Here is a 10,123-nt window from a genome sequence, read left to right on the forward strand (position 1 = left end):
GTGCATACCCCTAGACGACCAACATACTCAATCAGCATATTTATGATTTATCGAATTACAATGTTATCTATGTGCGACGTCTGAAATAAACGCGGTTAAATAAACAAAAATAATCAATATACAATTAATTATGGTTCTGAGACAACAATAGGAAAGACACCTCGTCATTGCTTTCATGCGATTCCAGACTTTTCATTGTAGGTTAAAACGTCTCGAGAAACCACGCCCAAATTGTAACTCAGCTAACTTCGAGTTATGGAGAATATATATTTTTGTTTATGTTGAACGTCAACATTTAGTAACTTGAACTTTATTAAATAGTTAACCGAATATCAAGTTACGGGCAACTTGGATTCGTTGTTCTGTTTAACGTTCAAATTTAATAACTCGAATTGTAATTAAACAAACTTTGAGTTAGGGGAAACATAATACGTTAAACAAAACAAAACATTTATATTGCCCGTAACTAGAAGTTCGATTAACTGTTAATTGAACATTTAGATGTAGATTTCCAAAAGTGGGCGTGGTTTTCTCACAGTAAACAATGTATTTTACGAGTTGCGGAATTGTTCGAGTTTCGTATATCGAGTTACGAAAATAGCATTTTTTTTAGAAACAATGCCCAAATTGTGACTCGATGATCAATTAACAGTCAACAGAACTTCGAGTTACGAGCAACATGCATTTTTTTTTTTTGTGAACGTGCACGTCTAGTAACTTTAACTTTAATTATCAGTTAACCGAACTTCGAGTTTTTTATTTTGTTTACGTTTTATGTTTCCCGTAACTCGCCGACAGTTCACTAAACAGTTAATTAAAATTCGAGTTTGAACGTTAAACAAAACGACAAATCTATGTTGCCCGTAAATCGAAGTTCTATTACCTTTTAGTTAAAGTTCGACTTTCACGGGCACGACGTGGAGCAACACCGATTAATATGTTGTTAGATAAGGTCAAACTTGACTTATGATCACTAGAGGGCGGCGTACTCAAAATCGTACTGTCACATTTGACATTGCACTTCACGAGAGGCTCGTCAATGTAACCTAATGTGTCACTATGATGACTTGATACATCTGAAACCAAACTTATAAGGATAGAAGGGCAATTGTCAACAGCCAATGTTCTGTCCGATCATTACATCAGCCATGTTCATAGTTTGTTTACGTTGCGCGCAGTCCCCGTCTAGTATATACTACACATACGTACGCGAAAGGAAATCCAGTTTTATTGCAGATTAAAAAAAATACCTGCCATGTATTTGGCATGGGAGATGAGTGACTAATTGAGTTAATGCAATATGAAAGAAAAATACTTGTATATTCGCATTCTAAATTCAGCTCTGAGTGTGACATTGACGATTGGCTAGGTCAAATGTTGTTAACAGATTGACATTTGACCTAGTTGAACAAACATTTGACATGGTTAAAAAGTTCGATGATTCAACATGTTTACCGACACGCCTGTTTTATTTTCCCCGTACGTTACTGTCACTCAATTACCTCCCCCACCATAATTTGCATTCCTGGTAAAATCACGTTTTCACATTCCTCTGCCAAACGCTTTTACACGGATAATGTAGTTTAACCTATCGGGGTTTTCATAAGAAAGTAGTTCCGTTAGAAAGTAGTTCCGTTAGGTTGCGAAGATGAGTATTGAACTATAAGCGCAGCTGTATTCGTGACTAACGAAGTAGGTCGGTTCAACTAATTAACGCCAGTTTATTGAGAGCATTGCACACCGCCCTACATATCAAGTCTGTGTCGCCGATATAGTTTGAATCATCGCTATAATCCAACCTTAACCCTTATCTGGTCAAGACAATGTAAAATACATATGGCTCACCACTTATTTGTATTTTTATAAATTACGTATGGAAAACAAATCAAAGTTGTAGCACCGATATTTTGTAACAAATACATACAGTCCTATTTGCCCACTTCTCACCACTGTGGCAAAAAAGGGTCATTTGTTTTCGGGCGATAAAATGTTTTAAACACGTAGCCAGCAAGTGTTGGAGTGACCAGATATGTTAATTCATAAAAGCGTTTGTATTCATTAAATTAAAGGTGCATTATTAAGTATTTTTTAGTCATGGTCGATCTGATCTGTACATAGTTCGACGGTAAGACTGGATTCATTAGTCCCAATCCAGCCAATTTGAGTACACCTAAAAATGTCCTGGTGAATCGCTATACAACAACATGTCTGATTGGCTGTCTCCATGCTTTCAGTACATTGTGACGGAAATACACGGTCTGGTCTACCGGTAATTTCTGTCCATAACCGATTCACATGTCTATTATTTGCAGTCTCATGATCATGGATTTAGTCTATTGAGTCACAAAAATGTCTGATAAATTTATTTATCATGTTGATTTACATACTGTGTTATGGTTTACCGAAAATTAAACCACTGTTTCAGTCGCCAACAAGACAGAATAGAGAATTTAAGATTTTCATACGCAGCGGGAACGTAACGTGTTGTTCTAATTTCGTTTGGTTACGTTCTCGGGAGTCAGAAAACGATCAAGTACAAGCTCAAACAGCAGAGATTTCAGTTCTGTCTGGCGCAACCTCTTTCATCAGATCAATGTCATGCATTACCATTCATTTAAATATATGTCTCTTTGCGGGAGTGGTCATTCTGAAATGCTAAAGAACAATATGGGCTTTTCCGTACAATTGCGAGATCTCACGAGATGTATGAAAAATGCGCGTCGAACGTCTGCCGCAAAAATCGAACGATTTGATTTTGAACTAGAATTTCTTTATTTCGTAACTCACATCGACCGGCCGATCTTCGACAGAGGAATATTGCTTCCGAATACCCTTACTTAATTAAAATTGCCTATCATCAAATGTGGACAGCACATTATTAAGCATGGAAATGCCCCCCAAAATACTTCGCGTTTGTCAAATCCCACGCGATGTTTGACGCCACTACGACGCTATGACCTTTGTTTGTCCTGTTTTTACGTTCGATTTCACGCATAACGCGTGATTCTCGCAGTGAACGGAAAATGGTCTATTCATCTTAATGTCTCTAATCAGAGGTACATTACTTGGGGTTTGTAACTACGGTGACATGATACCAAGATCCCGTCACAATCTCGCTCTCGCATAAGCGTTCCAACTCAGAAAAAATGCGAATGCGCATGCCCGAGGTAACTAGGATACTGGGATGTCCAGGTGGATCAAAATAGCTGCCCACGATATGACGGATTACGAGAACTATATTTTCTGTACATTTCGATGTATTACATTTTTCACTATGATGGTGACAAGAAAAGTTTATTTTTTTCATTACAAACCTTGAACATTGATATGCGTCATGTCAGAAGGTCGTAGCCTCAGTCTCGCTATCTACGAGAAGAGACTTGAATGGGATCTTGACATGATGTCACCATACAGTACAATGCGAGTTGCAAACCCCAAGTAATGTACCTCTGCTCTAATATAATTGTTTGCTCGCAATAATGAACCACACAAATGCACATGCGTGTGAAATTACAGTACATACTATGAATTCGAAGCGCACGCACGGTTATCCAACAAATACCACATCGTGTGTTGAAGACTCCGGAATGTAAAACTTGTTTGTCGTACAATATCCCATAATTCATTGCGCATACTATTTATTAACTCTTCGAGCAGATGTTTTATTTCCCGCTCAAATGTTGGGGCAAGATTTTGCTCATGTTTATGTAATTTCCTATTTATTTATTTTTTTAATCTGATCTCATCATATACAGCTTTTGATTAAAATGTAGGGAAACATATTTAATTATTTGCAATTGACCATTTCCGTACACTGCAAGAATCACGCGTTATGCGTGAAATCGAACGTAAAAACAGGACAAACAAAGGTCATAGCGTCGTAGTCGCGTCAAACATCGCGTGGGATTCGACAAACGCGAAAGTATTTCGGGGACATTGCCATGCTTAATAATGTGCTGTCCACATTTGATGATAGGCAATTTCGATTAAGTAAGGGTATTCGGAAGCAATATTCCTCTGTCGAAGATCGGCCAGTCGATATGAGCTACGAAATAAAGAAATTCGAGTTCAAAATCAAATCGTTCGATTTTTGCGACAGACGTTCGACGCGCGTTTTTCACGCAATTCGCGGGATCTCGCAGTTGAACGGAAGATCACCTATTATGTGGGTTTTACTTTGTAAAAGTTGACAAAAGTTGAATTTGCCGAGTTGACCTTAGCTATTGAACACATAACACACTTTCCAAATTATTTATACGTATAACGGAACTAAACCAAATACTTACAATACGACTGACATTGGTAATATATACGGGAGTGAAAACAGAAATGCAACGAATATTTTTTGTACACACGATATTTTTAGCAGTACAGCGTAAGAACCATGTTTGCAGCCTTGGAACTGAATACGGATATCCAAATCCCTGGTGGATTTGGGATAAGAGAGCTTGTAGACGAAATGTGTGCCGGACACATGCACGTGTAAAAATAACTCAGCATATCTATACAAAAATGATCCTGTCCTTACTACATGTTGTTAGGAAAGTATTTCTACAGAAAACATATTTACAACGCCATTTTTATGTAAACAACCCTAGAACTGTGATGGGTACGTACTACGCTGAGGCAGGCGCGTGGGCGTATTTGGAGCACGTACACTCAATTATCGTAGTGCCAGACAAGACAAGCAATTACATTGTTGATTTCTGACCCTGTAATGAGTATTTGAAAGACCTTGTCTGGTTTGCAAATGATAGTGCACTAGGGACACACGCAGCCCTGGATCGGAGCCAAATTGATGAACAAAACACAGATACTTTGTAACATTCGTTGCACAACTTGTCTGCTAAGACTGGAAGGTTGCCAAATCATTCGGAAACTCAGACACATATTTCAATTCTGTTACATTTGAGATTAATTTAACTGATAATTGTAACACGTCTAACCGCACTTCGATCATGATACACTAAAACAAACTAGACTACCAGTTTACCCCAGTACTAAATAACAAAATACGTGAACCTAAAATGAGTGCGTTCGTTCCCAGAGTCCTCGTAATTTGTCTGGTCGCCCGGCAACTAACATGATTGTCTCGATGAAATAACTAAACTCGAATTAGAAGTTGAATTACTGTAAAATGACTAATTTTCATTGGGTTTAAATTTAACTGATTTAACATTTCAGGCATATTCATTGGGTTTAAATTCACGGTTTTATCATTTAGATAATGTGTTCTATGCTAAATTTTACAAATTCACTGGGTTTTTATTTAGCGCATTTCCCAGTCAGCGAAACAAGAAAAATTTTAAACCAGTGAATACTAGTAATTAACCCTTTTACAGTATGTGTATTCATTGATAGCGCCCTCTGGTGACGAAGAGTGATTAATTGCGGTGATGGTGTAAAGACGACATTCACTTGGTCTATATTGTTTTGACCGGAGGCCTCAATTGCCAAAACAAATACACAGCCAAACAAAGTTGTCCGCCTAAACGTCTTTGCTAACAGCATCGGCACCATTTTGACGAGAAACGAAGTTTCGCTGGAAGACACGATTTATTTCGCCTATTTCAGTATTACGCCGATCAGATCATATATGTCAATACTAATACCCATATTATTTTACGCTGTCAATTAAATAATAAGAAGAATAAGGTTTATCACTATCGAGTAAAAGGTATCGCAATTCTTGTATAATTCCAATTATTACACGCCTGTTGTTTTATTCAAGATGGCGGCCCCTATATAGTAAATATAGGTAAATTAATTTATTTCAATATCACTTGTAAGCCAGCTGATTCCATGTAGGATTTGTGTAATTATATTCAAACAATTTTAAACTTGCGTGAATTACGGCAAATATGTAATGAACTTTTATATTTCATAGATCCTCAGAATTTTCAAATCAAATCCGGCGTCCGAATATTGGCTTTCGCTTTGTATAGTGTTATACGGTTGATTCGTAAGGATTCATCTTTGTTCCAAATTACTGTACAACAACGAATGAATCTACAAAACACGTCACATGATAGATAAATACTATGACGATAAATTGGTGTCACTTCACCCTTCGTAGTATCACAGGTCACAGGTCACAGGTCATGGAAGGAAAAACAGACAAGGGCGAATGATTGAAACCTAACCTAGTTTATTGTAGCATTGTTTTGATAGTTGGCTAAAAATAATATGCAAAGTAGTCGTAACCATTGGTTACTCGTGTTATCAGTTTATTGCACAATGACAGAGCCTGGTCTGTCAATCACATGAATTGATGTCGACTCTTGACGTCGTGCGATGTATCAGGCGCACACACATACCTGGATTCAACACGTGTTCTATGGATCCGCCATTGCCATCCCAATGCAGAAAACAAATGGACGATCGTCCTGTAATCCAAGGTAGCTTCCCGTATAAAAGAGAAAATAAAGTACAACGTAACTTTAAGTTTGCGATGGTTAGGCGAGGTAGAATGGGAACGCTAATCTTCACACCGGATCTTTTGTATTACTTATATCAACAAGTTGTTTTTATAACAATGTTTGTGTTTGATGGCATTAAAAGGAATAAGAGGGCAGATGACGGATATTGTATGGGAATTATTCGTCATCGACATACTTGTTTAGTAATTTTATTATTTTATTTTATTATTTTGAATTTTCTACCTTTTACTCACTCTCGTTAAAGTCCACAAAGGTGAGTTGCAAATCGCAGTCAGGCAGCTGTTCCTTGATGAGCGTATCAACCAATCAGAGCAAACCTTACTAGAAAACTCTTTGTAACACGATATATAATTTGTAGCTGAGAAATATGACACATCAATTCATTCAAACATAAGCCATTTAAAAAAGAATTATCTAAGGTTTGCAGTTTGCCCAACAAGAGCTTTTCTGGCGTGATGTATCAACCATTTAGAACACGTCTTGTCAGGAAACGCCCTGTAACACGATATCTGATTGGTAGCTGATGAATAATATACTTTAAAAACCTTCAAACATGGTTCACCGACCTTTTTAAAACCAGGTTTTATACTTATCACTACTTTTAAACAGATGTGATACATGAATTTCCTCATTGATATAGTAGTGATCTTCCATTAAATATATAGTATATTATACATCTGTCACCGTAACGCCATAAGTTACAGCGTGCCGTAATTTTGCGGTATTGCACTCGGTATTTTCATTCTACCATATTAGGAAATGCGAATTCCAAATATGGAGTAATTACGCACGTGAGCGTGCTTCAATCATAAAAAACAAACATGGCAGCCCATGATGTATCCTTAGGAGGAAAAGATGTATAATAATAAGGTTATTACGAGAATACCAAAAAGTATGCACTCAGACAGTACGCCGTCGCATTGACCTCCGCTGGGCGTCGGCCAATACTTCTTCGTAATAACCTCATAATAGTATCAGGAACTAAGGTGTAGTCAAGGTATTCCTTTGACAAACTGCAAAGCGTACTACTAGGGCTTGTAATGGCGGGGAAAAATTGACCACAATTGTAAGCATTTTAGTTAGAAATAGTTTCCAACAGCCAGCCCAGACTTCCATTTTAAACAGCCGCAGTCTGACGACCAAAATGCTTTACTAGGCATGTCAGCTCGAACTTTATCTGTTTTAACCTACATCTACAAACTCGACGACTTGTCACGTAGTTTTCGTCTGCGATCGAGCTCAGCGTTTTTTCGGCACGAGAGTAGCATGGATTCTTGAATTGCTGCCAAGTCGCGATGATCACTGTATGTGGACAGACGAATGGTATGTCTTCTAAACTGACAGATTAAACATACCTGATATGACTATACCAGGTATTTTGACTGATAAGGGGTGTTTGCAATTATTCCAATAATCAGTTTGGGCGTGCATCAAGTAGAACGTAGAGACTATCACGTCAACAATAAAAAAAGAGAGGGGGCACGCCAACCCACCATAATTTTCTTCTACTTTTACATTTTTCTATAATTTCAATATTTATTTTGACTGAAATATTATCTATTACTTACTGTTCTCAAATTTTTTTTTATAATAATAGAAAAAGTTAAAAGTGCGACAAAACTGGATATTTCACTGACATTGAATAATTTCACATGAAACAATCCGAGTTAGGGACGGACCTCTACATGTTTCGAGGGGTGGTCAGACCAAGGACTTATTATTTGTGGATAAATTTTCATGTTGAGTACTAGTAGAATTTATTCTTTCTGTTTCAAGATTTATCTTTACCCGCAAAAAAAAAAAAATTGGTCCAATACTTTGAATCTAATTATTCTTAGTTTAGAAAAGAAAATACATATCGCATGGTTTTATATTATAGAAGATGGTATACATTGACTTTGGCTTTCAAATGGCTATAACCTTAATATCAACGAAAGCGTAGAAAGAACCGTCGTATGCTGGGGAATAAGAAGCGTGCAATAGACAATATTTAACGTGAATTACAAATTCGAGCGTCGAGCCTTGTTCGAATGGGGGCGATGGTGACGTATACAACACTTGTAAATTTCCGAATTCTTGGTAAAGAAGAAAGTTTATTCTTTTTTTACCGCAAGCGGGCACATGCGGTGGGATCATTACACTTCCTGTCTATCAGAACGTTATCTTCTAATTTATTCGGTTATTTAACCCCTCAACTCAGTTTGAGATTATTTCTCACAGCTGACAAGCGGAAAGTCGCATCACCACACGTGTTTTCGTATTATTCAAAGTAATATACATCACTGTTTTATAGTAACAACAATATTTTCTTTTCTTTGCATATGAATTACTCCGAGACCAATAGATAGTAAACGAGTATCGTTCTATATTTCCACTAATCAATTAATCAACTTGAAATTACGGCGACTCTGGTATCCTCGTAAAACTCATCCTTGAAAAGCGGCAACATTTGTAAATTCAACTTAACGTTAACATTACACTTTTTTCTTTCCATTGGAAAACCACGACATTTCTGTCATATTTTCTTTAGATTTGTTTTTCCATTTTTCAAATAATGTGTTAGTACTTGTTGGCACTGTAGACATTTAATTTAGATAGTTCTGTGCAAAATAGGGCAACTGAGCGAGTTCAAGCAATTGATTCACTAAATGCAATTACATCAATGTAGCCGCCATATTGATTCTGACCACGCCGTACCCGATTTCCGAATACGAATGACTAGAGTCCCTTTATACAGAGAGTCTGTATAAAGGGACTCGACGAATGACGTATTTGCAGCGCCCTCACACGACAGTATGAAACGGTTTGAGAGAACTCGGAAAGGTCTCCGATAGAGGGACTGCGTTTACGTAAGCTACGCGACGACAAACTCACATTCCAGTTATTGTTACCAAATATAAATTCCCGGGTCTCCTTAAACATTTTGAAGTCACTGTACATATTTATTGTACAGAGTAACCGGAAAAACTGATTGTATGTCTGGTTACCGTCGCAGAATTCATTTAAAGGAAAACATCAATCTAAGCAACATAATGAACTCTAAAGAAAAAGGCCCACAAATGTAGGAGAATGCAGTTTACAATTTTTTTATATCACTTTTCATTCTCTAGATATTCAACTTTATATCATTATTATGTAGTCAGCCATCTTGAATCTCAAGCAAAGGATTATGGTTAAAGTATGACATCATAGAATCTGTTGTCAACAATAGACCATTTCCCGTACACTGCGAGAATCACGCGTTATGCGTGAAATCGAACGTAAAAACAGGACAAACAAAGGTCATAGCGTCGTAGTGGCGTCAAACATCGCGTGGGATTCGACAAACGCGAATGTATTTTGGGGACATTTCCATGGTTAATAATGTGCTGTCCACATTTGATGATGGGCAATTCGATTAAGTAAGGGTCTTCGGAAGCAATATTCCTCTGTCGAAGATCGGCCGGTCAATGTAAGCTACGAAATAAGGAAATTCGAGTTCAAAATCAAATCGTTCGATTTTTGCGGCAGACGTTCGTCGCGCGTCTTTCATGCATCTCACGAGATCTCGCAATTTTACGGAAAATCACCTATTGAGAACATTATTTCATCCATAACATGAGAAATACTGATGCGAATTAGTTCCAATTTTTGTTGTGCATATTACTCATGTATATAATTATAGTAGTGGAAATATCACAAAT

This window comes from Saccoglossus kowalevskii, chromosome 15 (genome assembly GCF_978046115.1).
Source record: "Saccoglossus kowalevskii chromosome 15, keSacKowa6.1, whole genome shotgun sequence".
NCBI classification, from domain to species: domain Eukaryota; kingdom Metazoa; phylum Hemichordata; class Enteropneusta; family Harrimaniidae; genus Saccoglossus; species Saccoglossus kowalevskii.